Below are 17,262 nucleotides of genomic sequence, written 5' to 3'. Positions count from 1 at the left end.
TATGCACTTGGAAAAAGAAATGCTATTATTCATTCATTAGGATAGACTTTAAGAAATAATGGATTAAAAAAACTCTTTAATTTTATATTAGCCTATGGACAAGAAATAAAATGCTGGTTCAAAATGAAATGCCCATTCAATAGTAATCCATACTACACTGTAAATATGTAAACAGTTTAACATCACTACATCTAAAGTCAAACTGGTTTCTAATCCCAAAAGAGGAAATGTAGTATTTCAAATGTGCTATCAGAAGAAATCCAAGGTTTCACCAACAATGGCATTCACTAATTTGACAATAATTTTAAAATATTGCTAATACCACAGATATATACAACTATCAAGGTAACAAGTGATGGCAAGATACTTAGAATATTTGATACAGTAAATATAATCTTTATCATCCATAACCATTAAAGAATATGCCATTTTCTGGATAACTGAGCTTCCTAAAAGAGCTAAAAATTAATCCTTTACATTTCAATTTAAATATTTTTAAAACAAAAACTTCCTAATATGTGCTTCAACGAGGAATTTTAAGTTTTTCATTTTTCTTATTCTTCCGGCCAATGCAATATACAACACCCACTACTTTTGGGAAGAATATGGCTTAAAAAAAAAAAAAAAAAAAAATCAATGGAGGTTCTAAATGAAATTTTTTTCAGACACAGAGCACAAGCCACTGCATCGAAAGGCTTTTAATGGCTCGGGTCGGGAACCATCAGAAAAAATATGAAAACTCTTTCTGGGTTGGACAGGAGCTTCAGAATTTGGAGTTGATCGAGAACAAGTTGTTAATGTTGAAACCAGGGTGTGGAACAATACTCCAGAAATGTTTTGTTTTGTTTTTGAAAGGGGGTGGGGGTAGGGAAGCTGTAAATTCAAGCTGAGACATTTTATCATCCAACTTTCTTAAAAGGCCTATAACCCAAAAAAAGATAAGTCCTATTTAGGGGTTTCAGAATCTAGGCCTTCAAGGCCTAAATTTAGATGGCAGTGACAACTCCCTTTGCACTTCCTTCTGTATCTAATTTTTAGCTACGGGTTCTTCTGCACTGCCACATTCCTGATGCTTTTTGCTTTCACTTCTGTAAATCTCATCTTTGTTTTTTTGTTTTGATTTTCTGGCAGAAAGGACCATCTAATAGGCAAGGTCAGAAGGTTAGAAAACAATGAAAAATTTCTTAGAAGTGTCCAAATCCTGTGTGCCATTGGGGGATGAGTTGAGAATGGAAATATATTCAGTTGCTGTGGTCAGTAGGTTCTCATTGTTTCTTTACCACCACAGATCTCTTTTTCCTCTTCTTTATGATTTATAGGAAAGGGATAAATTCAGAATTGACATAATTTATTAAAAATTTTTTGAGTCTAATAACGACAGTCATTATGCTAGTCCCTTGAATTGTAAAGCCAAATAAAATAAAGCATGATTCCTATAGTCAAAGTGCAAGCAATCTGACAAAAACAAAAACAAAAAACAGTAAACTAACTGCAGTACAGTTTGTCAATAGTATATAACAAGGCTAAAGTATCAGAAAAGTATTTCTGGAAGAGGTAATGAATGCTTGAGTTGAGTTTTATAGGATGAATAACTTCCAGAATTTTGAGGAAACTAGAAGAAATGAGACTTCAGATAACAAGGTCTAAACATGTATTTATCAACTCGTAGAACATTTAGAATAAGCCTGGGTTAAAGATTCTGAATGAAATACTGTAATGAGAGAGCTGTACTGGAATGATTTTTAAAATTATAAATAAAGAAACCTATTAACTGCATATTTCTGACAAAGCTACAAATTTCTGGACCAAAACAAAACATAGCTTCAGTTAAAACATTTGAATCTTTGGTAACCTCAGGACTACTTAATAAAATCATCTATGAACGCGGAAAAAAATACGTGATAGGAACCTATCTCTCTTATGCCAACTATAAGCTAGTTTATACTGACTTGCATTTTCTCTAAAAAACTATCAAATTTAAACCCTCTGCTCTCTACACCAATTCCCTCAATCAACAATGTTCCAATCATTTAATTTCTGATTATAAAATTCTACATATTCCTATAAATATTTTATACTTTTCCTTTCACCATCATCACCATCCTACAACACTCAACACCACAGCTGTCATCCATCCTAATTCAGTCACCAAATGCTTAGATCCTTAAAATATTTTAGTACCACTCTTCCACATGAAAATCTTTACCACTTTACTGCTGCCTGTAATACATTGTCCAAACTTATCAACCTGGCATTTAGTATATAACTTGATCCCAATCAACCCTTCACACCTTACTAGTTAATAATACTTAAGACCTGCTACAGCCAAATCAGTCTATTTGTTATCATCTGACCACTTCCAACAAATTATTGCTTCCATAGTTTAGTCATACTCTACTACTTAGAATACTGCTACCTCTAAGAATCAAACCCATTCTTCAAGATACTTCTAAGCACCGCCCCACAAGAACTCAGATAAAATATAAGTATGTACAGTGTCTGATAAAGAAGCTGCCCAGTAAATGTTAGTTTCACTCTCCCTCTCCTCACTCCTTCCTTGAGCAGAGGGCTTTTAAGGCTCACAAATCACACTCCTGAGCATCAGTATCTTTTAAATCTCTGCCTCTGCGAAACATGTTAAATTTAGAGGGGAAAGGGGGTAAGAAACAAGAAAAGCAAAAATTATAAAAATAATTCCTATACCTGTTCACACACAACCTTTTTCAATCTTAACGGAGTCACAAAAATAGTTAAAGCTCTAGAAAACAAAACCCATCCTGTAAGGACAATGTAACAGGTGCAATCCAAAAAGTCTGCTGTTCTATAAAAAAGTGTTTCGAAGCAGTAATTCCTAATAATGTAAAAGTCTTAAAAAAAAAAAAAAAAAAAAAAGAAAAAGGCTCAAAATGCAAAGAGATCAGAAAAGAGCAAACTCCCCAACTGCACAACAGTATACTCTGGTCTAAAGTTACACTTTTTCCTTGGCTATTATAAACTGAAAATCTATAGTTACCCATATAGATTCATTGAAGAACGGGCATAAAAATCAACTGTTATGGCTCAAGTACTTATTAAGAAGAATGATGAATTTGGGATGGCCTTTCAAACAATCTAGAAAAAAAGAGTGTATGTCTGAGTGGGGACTAGGGGTAGGTGGTGGGTGAAGAAGTTTGAGGAAGCAGGACTGGCAAAATATTTGCTGTGGAAGCTTAGTAACAGTTTCATAAGGATTTACTACTTACCTTCCCTCAACTTTTTTTTTACGTTTGAACGTTAGCAAAATAAAAAGTTAAAGAGCTAAATATTAAGTATGACATTATTAATAGAAAAAAGGGGGAGTATAAAAACAAGGTAACTTCATACTTCTCAGATTATCACACCAAGGTCAAACAAAAGCCAAAATTGGCTGACTTATTATGATAAGCAGGCAATGTACAAAAAAAATGCAGATTTAAGTCTAAAAATTTCATTTTAGTTCATTATTCCCTACACTCATCCTTTCCACCTGACTTAACTGATTTTTATCCATTAGTTATTAAACAATTTCATGTTCCACTTTTTCTGTTTCACTATATTTTTTTGGTAGAAAAAACTTGTGAAACAAAGATTAAGCAAAACAAGCAAAGGGTTCTTGATAAGAAACCTCTGATTAAGAATTAGGTTATGCAACACCCAAGAAAATAAACCTTGTCTTCTGAGAATGATACTGATATAACCTAAAAACAATGTGACTAAGGAACAGGAACCAATAAGACGAGAGTAAATTTGGCACTAACAATGCAAAAACAAGTGAACAAATATAGACAGGTATTATAAAGCCTTTTTCATTTAATTCCAGCTCTGGCCATAAAGAGATTCGTTTCCCTAGAGGAATTAATGGATAGCCAACTTATGAAATCATGGAAAAATCTGGGTTGAGATCTGAATTCTTAATTATTAACTTCTTTGAAAACAATCGCAATTAAGTAGTATTAACTCTAAAATAAATTTTTATTTTTGATAAGTAACACATGCTTGTTACAGAAAACAAAAGTAACTGAAATCCTTATCAATAAAACCATCGTCTAGAGTGAACTAATATTTTGATATAATTTCTTCTAGTTTTGTATATGTGCATGCATGCATGAATGGTAAGGGGAAGAGGGTATACCAAACTTTACTGTATGAAATTAGAACTACACTGTTATTTTCAATCAACGTTTTATTTTCCTATATTAACATTTTTCAAAAACAGGACATTTGTCACAAAACATTCTGAATTCTGAAACTTTTATTTTGACAAACAGCAGTTAAAAACTCTTTTCTATGTCCTTTTAAGAACTAAAACATACTACTCTAAAATAAGAAATATTCAGTAAAATGTCGACCATAAAAATTGTAGTAGAAAAATTCTATTAGAAACTGAGTTCTTGAGGAAGACATAAAGAAATGGCTTGATGGATTAAAAAAATATCACCAGTAGGTCCCATGAGGCATTTGAGATATCCACTACCATGGACAATCAAAAACTGCCTGTTTTTTAATTTTTTTATTTTTTAACTGAACTGTCTGTTATGTTGATGCAGTCTTTCAGAAAGAAGGAAATCTTTAATTTAGATAGGGGTAAAGAAATCTGAAATCGAAAAATCTGAAAGCATCCTCAAAAATTAGCCAGATCATAATGGCTCCATTAGATTCACAATGAAAAGATTTGTATCAGACTTTAGACTTGAACTTTTATAGCATTTTGTGGTTAACAAAGCACTTTAATATTATCTCATTTGAGCCTCGCAAAACCTTGTGAGCAAGGGAATCCCAGATTACAAATTAAGTAAGGCCTTGGAACTAAATGGTAAGATCACAACTAGAACCTTAACTCTTGGTTTTCTTTCTATGCTGTATTCTAGATATATAAAATTTAAATTCATTTTATAGCTTTGTTTCTCTAATTATAAAAATATATGTTCGTTACCACACCCCCCCAAAAAAAATCATCCTGACAGGAATAAAAAATTTTCTACAATCTTATCACAAAAGGAAAACTACCATTAAGGTTACTTTACTAGGTATATACCCATACACTTCAGGTGGACTGCTTTGTTAGAGCGACTGTTTGCCCCAGAATATACAAATCCATGTTAACATCTGAGAATGCAACATTTCACTGGCTAGTTAATACAAGAGTGAGTCCATGTCATTCTGTGCTCTTCTCTCTTTAATCAGCATTCAATTCTGCTAATCTCTTCTATCATATAGATAGCTCCACCCAGCCAACTCTTTTCTACCATTAGTTTTGTACCCTCACATCTCACAAAACGTATACAAGTCATAATTGTGAAGGTGCCTTAAGTGTGAATAGAGAGTATCACACTGCACGTTAAAATGTCAAAATGCGGTACCTCAAGAAAATTGTCAAAGAAACAACAAGCAATTAGAAACATTATTTGGTAACATGAAGAGCATCACAAATTTCACTGCTACCTGGAAGGATTGATAAACATCATGATTTCATATTAGAAAAAAATGGCAATTCAACTTGCTAATGACAAGAACAAATCACCATGAGAACCATGCATTAACACCCCATAGCAATGATTTAAGAGTTACTTCCAGGAAAAACAAGTTTTTGTTAAACAAGATATATGGGTATAAGGATCATGTACACTGCATACATAATTGTATTTATAGTAACATAACACTGTATTCATAGTGAATGATGCCCCCGAGATGTACACTGGTGGTCTTCCTTACTTTGCTACCGTCAACAAATATAATGCATTAGATCCAAGAAAAACTATCTGATCCAAGTTGGAATAAAGAAATCTTTCCCAGGACTTTTTAACTAGGAATGAGAAAAATGACGGATGTTGATAAAACTCAAATGTTGTTGACAGTATATTTACTACGTTAGTGAAAAAGCACAAACACTGTAAATAAAGTCAATATAACAGGTAAGCAGGACCAAGAGATAAATACAGCATTGATGATATTCACTACCGAGTTCCAATTGCTCTTGAGGCCTAACTGCATCCTTGCCCTCCCTGCCATTTGGTTGTTCATGTCTTTCATGAAGTGCACGAACCAAAAAATGTCCCCATTTGCCTAAAATAGATTTCCAAAATCTTCAATGAAGCGTATCTAAACTATCAGGCCAAATGCCTTAAAGTCTTTACAAAGTACAAAAGAGCACATATAGTATGTTACTTTTTGTATTAAGAAACAGAAATAAGAAAACATGTATCTGCCTATAGTTACGAAAAGAAACATAGGTAGGGCAACACAGAAATCATGAAATTGGTTACCTATAAAGAACATATGTTCCTTTTGTATAAGACATGGAAATAAATCATATCTGCTTATGGTTACAAAAAGAAACATAGGCAGGATAAAACAGAAAACAATGAAGTTGGTTACCTATGAGGTAACAGAACCGAGTGAAAGGAAATGGGAATACTTACTGAAGTACATCTTATTACACAGTTTTGAGTTTCGGAAGCATGCCAATCTAATTTCTAAAAAATTAAAACAAGGATGAGGAGGGGGGGTGAAATCTAAACTTAAAAGCAAACTAATCATTTTTTCAAATGACTGCCATAACCCACTGAAGGGGAAAAAGAAAACTAATGCAAGTAAGTTATGAACCTACAATTTGATTTATATACCTTCAATATTGGGGAAGCTAGGAGAAAGGGAAGAGTTACAAATTCTTACCCTTTCGTAGGTTTTTTTGCTTGTTTTTGGCACTGGTATGGGGAAGCAATTCTTAAATTACTTTAGATATATTACAGGATTGAATAAGTAAGTAGATGTTTTGATACTGCTGGAAATCAGGGCTCTCACTGTGGAAGACAAGACATAAATATAGAATGGAAGAACGTAATAAAGAACTGGACAATTATAAGTTACAAACCACTGAAAAAAACAGGAGTTCATAACTCCATACCAATAGAGCAATAAAAATGTAGAGAGAATGCTAAGTTGGAAAATCATCATTTTTGTAAACACCATAGCAAAGACTGTTTCAGGCAAAAATCATCTATGCATGTTAAATCCAGAGTAAAGTTCTGATTAATAGGACACCTGCATAATCCTAAAACATCTCTCCACAGATCAGTTGGGGGTAGGGGGAATCAAACATTTTGATCAAATATGTGATCAAACATATCACCCATGAGAGGCAGATGGACACCATGCACCTCCAGATCTGATACCATGGAGACACAGCATCACTTATGTAATTTTTCTGGCCAGGGATGCATAATCTGAACCTAATCAAAAGGAAGCTTAAGACAAATCCAAAATGAGAAATGTTCTATTAAAAAAAAAAGGCATCCGGGTGCCTTTGCCACCAGATTCACATTCAGCCAGTAATTCCTCACATCCTTGGAATTTAATGTTAGAGGTCTGATAATTTTTCCTTTAAGAAAAATATGTAAAACATAATAAAATTGTAAGGAAATCAATAGGGGGAAAAAAGCACATTGTATTCTTCAAATATGTCAACTCTGAAAAGGCAAAAAACGGCTACGGAAATTTTCCAGAGTAAAGACGACTAAAGAGACATGACAACTAAACACAATTATATAATCCCATACTGATCCTGTAGTGGGGGGGGCGGGAGGGGGACACTGCCATAAAGAACATTATTGGGTCAACCGACAAAACAAGAACATGGTAGATTACAGAATTTTATCAATGTTAAACTTACTGATATTGATAACTGTACCGTAACTACAAAATAAAATATCCTATTCCTAGGAAATAAATGATGGTAAAAGAGTGCAATATAGACAACTTACTCTCAAATAGTTCAGGGAATGGGATAAATAGTTGTGAGTGTGGGTGTAAAAGGATAGAGGGAAGAAGAAAAAGGGGAGAGACAGGGAATTTCAGTCAGCCAGGGCTTTAATTCATTCAAAAAGTTAATGACCCAAGTTTTAAGTCCAACCCTGGACTAACTTCTTAAGTGATATACTCAGTGAAAAAAAGGACTGGACTGTAAGCAAGTATGGCAAGAGGCAGAAAACCTGCAATATCAGCCCTAAGCAAATATTTGGATTTAGTCCTTCGTTTTCATCATCATGTTCACTCCCTAACTGACTGTTTGTTAGCCCATTATGCAATCCATTATAATCTGATCTTTGGAGAAATTTCCACTGACCTGAAGACACCCACCCTGCTAGGAGGGGTGCCATTGAATGACTTCATGCAAAATTGGTTAACTCCCATAAGCAAAATTTTAACACTTATGTAGCATAGTTTTTAAAGAACTCAGACCCTAGATTCAGTTTTAATTCTGGTCCTCCTGCTTGCTAAAACTGTGAACCCCAAGAAAGTTAGCTCAAGCCTCAGTTTGGTCATGTGGAAAATGGGAATTAAAACAATACTCACTTAAAAATGTTGAAGTGAAATGTAATTAAATTATCTTTCCTCACATGCCAACAGGTGCTCAAATGTTAGATAGTAAACAAAATACTTAAGAAGCAGGTAGGTATTTGTTCCTTTCATTAAGACTTGGGTAATTACTAAAATTTTCAATATGGTAACAGAAATTAACTTAATACATGTATACACACATGTGCGTGGTATGAGACACGATTGAAAAAGTGAATACTGACTAAATATCTAACATTAAGGAACTATTACTTTAGGTTGTAATAAGCAAATGTTTTTTCTCTAATGTTTTAGAGAAATTTTACAACTATAGATTGATAAATATGACATGAGACTTGCTTAAAAAATCATAGGGTGGACAATAGAGACAAGGTTACTATTAGCTTGCAATTGTTAAAGTTGGGTTATAGGTACATGGTGGTAAATTATTATACTCTCTGCTTTTGTATGTTTAAAATTTTTCCATAATAAAATCTTTTTAAAGAAGTGAAGAAATTCAAAAGTAGGAAACATTCACTCATTAGCAGGGACAAGAAGGAAATGAAAGTTTAATAAAATGAAGCCTGCAGAAATGGGGCAGGAAAAGTATACTTTAAAAAGACTATAACAATAAATATATTCTGGTATTCAAGGGGTTCGAGAGTTGAAAAATAACCCAAAATATATGTACCCCAAGATAACCACTAGAAAATACCAAAATATGTACCTTAAAACTTTCTCCTATACTACCGGAACTTTCTTTTCAAAGCAAAACCTTTTATTCTTGACCCTCACTGATCATTAGTATAGCTATGTTTTTTAAAATAAATTTATTTATTTAAATTAGTTTCAAGTATACAGTACATTAGTTAGACCTCTACAATGTTCATAAAACGATCCCCCCAACTGCTGCCTCCTTCCCCTGGCCCTCCACTTAGCCATCATATTAATGCTAACTGCATTCCCTCTTCCATGCTCCCCGTGCCCAACTATCAACTACTAATTTGTACTTCTTTAACCCTTCACCCCATTCTCCCAGCCTCCCAACCTCTCCCCTCTGTCGGTCAAACTGTCCACTACATTTGAGTCTGTTTTTGACTAGTTTGTTCTTTTTGTTCCTTAGATACTATATAATTTCACTTATATGCGGTATCTATCTTTCTCTGACTTATTTCACTCAGCATAATAACCTCTAGGTTCATCCATGTCATTGCAAATGAGTACAGACAGCTATGTTTTATTTCTACGACTCACCTCTTCCTTTTTATTATTCTTTTATCTTCCATACACCTATTTCCCTTCCATTTTAATTTTCAATCATAAATTTCAGACTACAGTAAATAAAGTTGAAACAATAAAAGAGTAAGTAAAGTTGAATACAAAGAGGAGCTATTGGCTTTAGCCACAAATACAATTACTTTCAGTTTAGAAAATCTCTAAACCACATTTCAACATTCAGTAGCTCCTATTTCCATGCAGAAGAGCCCAAACTATGGTACTGGGTATCCATACTAGAAGCACAGCTTCCTAGTATGTACAGCATTTTATTAAGAATTTCGATAGATTTATGTAAACCTCGACCAGTATACATTTAGTCATAGCAGTAAAAACAGAAATTGGACTCCAAGGGCCTGTGTTCTTATTCAGATTCTTGGCAACTACCAGCTGAGTTCATTCATTCAACATGTGAGCATCTAATACATACCAAGCACTGCGGCAGATACAAAAGTGAACATAACAATCATATAAATAAATGGTTACAATGTTTTGACAAGTGCTATGAGAGACATAAAGTTTACAGATGCGCAAAATATTTTAATGAAAAATTAGATGATCTTTCAGTTCCAAAATTCTATCAATTTAAGCTAAATTCCTTTAACCCTCTTTTTAATTAAAAGGAAGTATCTACAGGTGCAATTTTTTTTTTAAATAAAAAGGCACTGCCTAAGCACTTAAAAATTTGTAATAAAAGTAACAGCTGACATTTATTAAGCACCTAGTTAAGTGCCAAGGGATAGGAGCTTTCCAAACATTCTCACTTAATCCTCTCAACAATCCCAAGCAGGAAGTAGCATCATCACCATTTTACAAGATAAGGAAGCAAAACTTCAGAAAGGCTAAAATAACTTACCCAAATCTCACACATACAGTAAGAGGAAAACTGAAATTTGAATCCAGATCTTCTGATTCCAAAACCTATTCTTTCCACTAAACTATTTCTCTCATTTTCCTTTGTTAAATGAAAACAAAATTTCCATATTATCACCTTAAGAGCACCCAAGAGAAAAAATTTTACGACAGCCACAAAGTACAAAGTTATCAATGACTGTAAGAAATGTTTTTAAACCAGAGTATCTGTTTATGCACCCTCCATAACGGAAGATTACATACAAGAGATTACAAAACTAAAATATAACCAATATTCAAGTTAACAGATAATGTATGACAATACACTCTGAAAGCTAGCCAATAAAAAATGAGATTTTGTGATTTCTTCCATCTGTTTTTCTTTTACACTTGCTTCAACACAATCAACCAAGGAAGCAATGGTGCAGTATATTTTAGTGTATTAATGTTAGTCCACATAATTATTTAAAACCGCATATTACAGTGTATGGGAATACAAAACAAAGTGTATAAATGCTGTCAAATTTTTAAAATGCAACATAAGCCCACTAAGTCTAGAATACCAAATCATCAACAAAATTTAAAGCTATGTTGAAATAATATAAATTATGGTTTTTTTTTGTATAAATTTCATTAAATTCATCTTTTTTTTTTTTTTTTGGTAAAATTTTTTTTCCAGTTCATCAACTTTAACTGCAAATCTGCACCGGCAAACATCTCTGAAAAATAAACTTAACACTTTACAACAAATGAAGGAAAAAAAGAAGAAATAATTTTGAGAACAATTCCAAAGCTCTTTAGCAAAAGAATTTGAACCAACATAAATCGTCGGATCCTGACAAATTTTTCTTCAGAAGACCTTCAGATTAAAAGTTTTTCCTCTAAATTTCGCCTAACAGCAAATTCTATTAAGAAAAATTAGCTTGAGAAAGCCTTTATTAACTAGTTCAACTAAAAATTTTGTAGTACTTTACGTCTCCTTCATTCGCATTTACCTCTAACGACAAAAGATCAGTTTCAAACGCCCTTAAGGATTCAAGTATATGGTCTATTTCTCTCCCCTACCTTTAACAGGACCCAAGATAGGAATCAGACAAAAATAAACCAACAACGATCCGTTTTCACGAGTATTCTGAAAGATCTGGTAATAAATATCAGAGCCACTTATAAGCCCTCTGTGTCCCGCACTGGGTGAGAATTCCTCTGCTTTCATACCCGCACAAGGCAAGCAAGAAACACAGGCCAGCAAAATCCGCTGATTTGTAACATCCACCCACAACCCGACTCCCCCAGCCCCAAACATGCTCTTCTCTCCACGTTTCTTGCACAACACGTCGCTAGCCAAAGGGCTCTCAGCTCAAGCTCCAACGCCTCTCTTCAAGGCCCGATGGGAATGGTTATTCCCTCCTCGGTGCTCCCTCACCACCGTCTGCTCTGGCTGTCTGGGCTGGCGCGGCCTCGGCAAGCCCTGCGGCGATGGGGAAGGGGCCGCCACGGCCTTGCCAAAGGGCTGTTCTTGATCTTTGGCCCAGTGCATCGGCGTCAGACGGCTCTTCCAGAAGCACAGTCCTAGCACGGGTACCCAACCCGGCCCTCCCGGGCAGTCAGGTGAGCGGACGCGGCAACAGGGCAGCCAAGCTTCTCTTCCCATCCCGGGGGTCCCCCATCCTCCTCCCGCCCCCGCCGTCTGCCCGCCGCCATTTTGTGCGCAGCCGCTGCGACACAGATACAATAAGTCGGCCCGGATCTCAGAGGAAAGGCTCAGGACCCCACGCTATGGGGCTCCTGCCTTCCACCCTCTTACTCCCCACAGGGCAGCAGTCCTACCTATGCCTACCCGACTAACAGGCGAATCCCGTTTGCGCCCCACACGATTTAGCACTCAGCCTCCACTCTCGACGCCGAAGAAGCTACCGCCTCCAAAGAGCTGCACGCATGCGCGCCTGTCGAGCCTTTGCGAGCCCTCCTGTGTTCCCCGCGCCTGCGTACCGCCCGCACCGCGCTCGCGTGGAGGCACGGAGAAGGGGCCAGAGCAGCTTAGTTCCGGAAGGGGGTGCTCTTGCGTCTACTCAGGTATCTACTGCAACACTCAAGTACCGGTATGGGAGCCTCTGTCTGTTCTGCGCTAGTGCTATCCTAATCATGCGCTTCTCTAATACGTGTATTGTCTCACCTCTTCTACGAAGTCTTCCCTGGTCATTTTGCATTCAATAATACATTAAAATAGGTAATATTCATCTGGCACTTGATATAATGCTTTGTATGGTTACGAATTTACCTGTCTTTATCCTCTTGCCTTATACATTTTTTTTGCATCCCTATAGCAGTCATGCAATGGTATATCACAGCCTCTCGAAATGTCAGGAAATTGGAAATTAGAATTAAATTAAAACTTATTGAGTTAAAAGCTTAACATTCTCAAAATCCTTTAATATGTCATTTCGCAACAAAAATTTGTGTGGTAGATATTTTTAACCCTCATTTTGCTGATGAAAAACCTTGGGTTGAGAGAACCTGAGTAACTTCTCAAGATTACTTACTACATCAACGTGAAAACTCAATCACTGGGCAAAATCTGGGAAAACTCACAAGTTCTGCCTTATGTATATCAAATGAATCACACCACTTACCCTGAGTCTCCTGCATCACTTTTACCTAGCACTCAAGCAGATGTTTTTCTTCATTCACATTAAAATAAGCACAGAAAAAGCTGAAAGAAAAGCTTTTTCTAAAACATCTTACTGGATTTGCCTTTCAAACTAAAAGTCCTGCCTAAGGCAACAAGCCAAAAACCACAAAGAGAAAGCCAACAAGCTCTCCCAAAACTCCAAATAACCAATATTAAAAATGACATGTTTCCCTCCATACATTTCTTTATTTCATTCAAATATACACAAACATGTTATCTGCATGTAATGGGGAAAATTCTTTATCTTTTCCAAAAATTTACGCATTAGCCTGTTATCTACTTTTCTGATTACTGACATGTTTCCAAGTAAACCATATATATTCTCTTTTTAATTGAGGCAGAATAGTCATTGTATGGCTCCATCATCAGTTATTCACCCTGTTATAGAACACTGAAGTTGTTTTCAGTCTTTTTGATACTACAAATATTACCATATACAAACAGCCTTACAAACTGATATTTTTATTTCTAAATACTAGATAGAATCCCAATAGTAAGACTGTGTGACTAAAAGACATATATATGTATTATGTATATGATTTACATATGTGTATATATATATATATAATTTTAGTAGACATTGCTAGAATACTTTCCAAAGAGTTTATTACACTGTACAAATTCCACTCCCGCTAAATACATAGGAGAATGACCATTTATACATAACCTCTTTAGATATTTTATGATATCCGATTTGATTAGAATTTCTCTCCTTCACAATCATTTTTGTAATTTATATTCTCCTAGAAAAGCATTCATGTCATCTAGGTTTTCAAATTAATTTCCCTCAAGTCGAGCAAAGTAACCTCTTAAAATCCTCACATTTCCTTGATTTTGCCCCCTTGCAAGGTTTTGTTTATTTCTGTGGCACTTATCACCTTCCATTATACCACAGAATTTATTTTTGATTGTTTCTCATCTGTCTCTCTCCACTAGAACATGAGCTTTATGGTGTCAGGGATATTTATGTTTTCTTCACTGTTTTGTTTCTAATACCTTGAATGATACTTAGCACACAGTAGAAACTCAGTATGTATTTAATGAAAGAATGAATGACAATAACGGGTAAAAACGTGCATGTGTGTGTGTGTACATTTAAGAAACTGTTGAGCATCCTTTTAGATCTGGAAATCTGTAAATTGAAAGACGCTCATCAATATCCCTAGCATCATTAAGAAATAAAAATTTTTATCTTAGAGTCTACTATATCCATGCTATTCCAAACTTTTATGTCTTCTAGGTTCCTTCGACCAGTTACAGAAATTCTCATTCCCATCTAAAAATGTCAATATTCTTGACAGAAAAAAAGCTATCCTATCCTACGTCTTCTTCTTACCATCATTTTATCCCACAGTTCTCCATTCTCTTCTATTACCCACCCCATTTTCTGATTGGCCAGACAACAAGTACGGAGAAGCTCTATCCAGAGCTCAGTTTCTACCTGCTCAGCACAGTTACTACTCAATGCCTGAAAGTATTACAAAAAAGAATAGTCATCACGAACTCGTTCCTGTGATTTATTAACATTAGTGGGGCTTTGTCTCAAGGACATAAAGAATCTCTTCACCATTTCATCTCAAATGCAAATATCCTAATAAATAGGATTTGGGGGCAACTATTGCTCTCCTTCTGTATTTAAAATCCAAATCTAACTATTGGGATAAACACAGGGCCATAATCAAAGTTTGAGAAGTCATATAGCCATTTCACGTCATGCAAAAGAACATAACTATCCAGAAAACTTAGTTCTTATTGATACTTGAATTTTGCAGCATTTGTGTCAGACTATTAGGTGTGTACCCAGATATAGTATATATAGAAGTTTAGAAACCAAGTCAAGAAAAGCAGTTATTGTCCTGAGTTCTTATCAAAGCTAGTACAATTGTGACCAAATTTGATGAAAAACATTAATCTACACATCCAAGAATTTCCAAGTAATGTAAAGAAATCCACACACATACACACACAAAAAAATCATAGTAAAAATGCTGAAAGACAAAAAATTTTGAAAGCAGCAAGACAAAAATAACTCATCACATGGTGATTTCTCATCAGAAACTGGAGGCCAGAAATAGTGGAATGACATATTCAAAGTGTTGAGGTGGGGGGGAACTGTCAACCATGAATCTTATAGCTAGCAAATCTATCTTTCAAAAATGAAAGTGAAATACAGTCATGTGTTGCTTAATGACAGGGATATGTTCTGAGAAATGTGTCGTTAGGTGATTTCGACATTGTGCAGATATTGGAGAGTGCATTTATACAAACCTAGATGGTATAGCCTACTACACACCTGTACAGCATGTTACTATACTGAATACTGTAGGCAACCATAACACAGTGGTAAGTATTTATGTATCTAAACATATCTAAACATAGAAAATGTACAGTAAAAATACTATATAAAAGATAAAGTGTGTGTGCTCACATATGTGTGTTGGAGAGGCAGGAGGAGGGCTATGGAGGGAAGGTGCCTTCTCCTTAACTCCCTCACCAACTCCAGGCCCCAGCTACACACAGGGACAGCGAGGGTGGACAACATGCTCAGCCTCCTCATCTATTTAAACCACCCAAAGCTAGCAGTAAATTCAACATTAGTCAGGTTCAGCCTTTTCTTTCAATGTAGCAAGCAAACTTTGTTTATAATCCATTATATTCTTATGGGACCAACATTAGACAGTACATCTTTGACCAAAATGTCATTATGTGGCACATGACATTCCAGATAAACAAAACCTGAGAGAATTTGTACAAGAAGACCTATATTTACCCAGAAATGCTAAAGGAAGTCATTGAAGTGGAAAACAAGAGACCCTAGAAACAATTCAAATCCTAATAAAAAAGAAAGACACCAACCAGTAAAAGTAATTATAAAAGACAATATAAATGCATATTTCTTTTCCTTTCTTAACGTAAGTGATTTTTAAAAGTACTTATAAAACAACAAGTATGTAATCGTATTTTGATTTTTAACAGAGAAGTGTAATCCATTAGACAATCATAGCACAAAGGAATTGAGTGGGAGCAAATCTGTATTGCAGTAAGGTAGTGATACTCAGTGGTAACTTGAAACCACAGGAACAAATGAAGAGAATCAAAATTGGTAAATAAGAAAGTTACAAAAAAAAACTCTATAAATATATACCTGCTCATCTTTCTTCTCTCGACTTCTTTAAAAGACATAAAATTATATAAAGTAATATTTATAACAATTTATTTTTGAATTTTTAACATATATTAAGTAATGTGTTTTAAAAAGTAGCACCAGTCTATGGCCATGCTACCCTGAACAAGCCCAATCCCACCTGATCTTGGAAGCTGAGCAGGGTCGGGTCTGGTTAGTACTTGGATGGGAGACCACCTAGGAAGACCAGGTGCTCTAGGCATAAAAAATAAAAAATAAGAGATTGTAAGCTGACAAGGTCCTTGCAATCTGTGAGGTCAACAAGGGTTGCTCTAGCCTAAAAAAAAAAAAAAACTAGCACCAAAGAGGAAGATGCAATAGAGCTATATAAGAATAATCCCTTTAAATATCACTACAATTAAGTTAGTATAAATCTGAATAGATTCTGAAAAGTTAAGATATATGTGTAAAACCTAAAGCAACGACTAAAAAATAATTTTTTAAATACCTATATAATAAAAAAGTCATTAAAAGAATGTTATACTACAAAAGATTCATAATGCAAAGAAAGCAATAAAGGAAGAATTGAGGGAAAATGTCAGGAGACAAACATTAAATGAAAAATAAAATGGCAGACATAAATCCAACCATATCAATAATAACACTAAATGTGAAGGGATTAAGGTATCCAATCAAAAGGCAGAGATTGTCGGACTCGATAAAACGTATGTCCAACTACATGTTGTCTACAGGATACACAATTTAGATTCAAAGATACAAATAGGGTGAAAGTAAAAGGGTGGAAAAACATATATTAAGTCAATAACAATAATAAAAATCTGGATGAGACATTTTATTTTGCCCTTTGTTATGAATTTGATGGTGTGAAAGGAGTTAAATTCAACTCTGTAGAGAAGGTCTCTCTTAGGCCTTACATACTTTTTCTTAGGTACTCTGTTGTTTTAAATCA

The 17,262-nt window shown here is 34.9% G+C and overlaps 1 protein-coding gene and 1 pseudogene across 9 annotated transcripts in view; one reads left to right on the top strand and one right to left on the bottom strand.

Annotated features, from left to right (window-relative positions):
• ZNF638 (zinc finger protein 638) overlaps positions 1-12,466 on the bottom strand; it is a 79,311-nt gene extending 66,845 nt beyond the window's left edge. For 6 of the 9 annotated variants that reach the window (XR_005650653.1, XR_005650654.1, XM_039852806.1 and 3 more), the window contains exon 1: positions 12,317-12,466. The gene's annotated coding sequence lies outside the window, so the exon portion shown is untranslated. Of the gene's footprint in view, positions 1-12,306 lie in introns of all 9 variants that reach the window. The other 3 variants (XM_039852807.1, XM_039852812.1, XM_039852813.1) reach the window with 3 other exon arrangements.
• A 3,969-nt stretch (positions 12,467-16,435) lies between these two features.
• On the top strand, positions 16,436-16,554 carry LOC120594651 (uncharacterized; annotated as a pseudogene).
• The last annotated feature ends 708 nt before the right edge of the window (positions 16,555-17,262 follow it).

Source organism: Pteropus medius, unplaced genomic scaffold (assembly GCF_902729225.1).
Source record: "Pteropus medius unplaced genomic scaffold, Ma_sr-lr_union100, whole genome shotgun sequence".
NCBI lineage: Eukaryota > Metazoa > Chordata > Mammalia > Chiroptera > Pteropodidae > Pteropus > Pteropus medius.
This window is presented reverse-complemented; position numbering and strand designations above follow the sequence as displayed.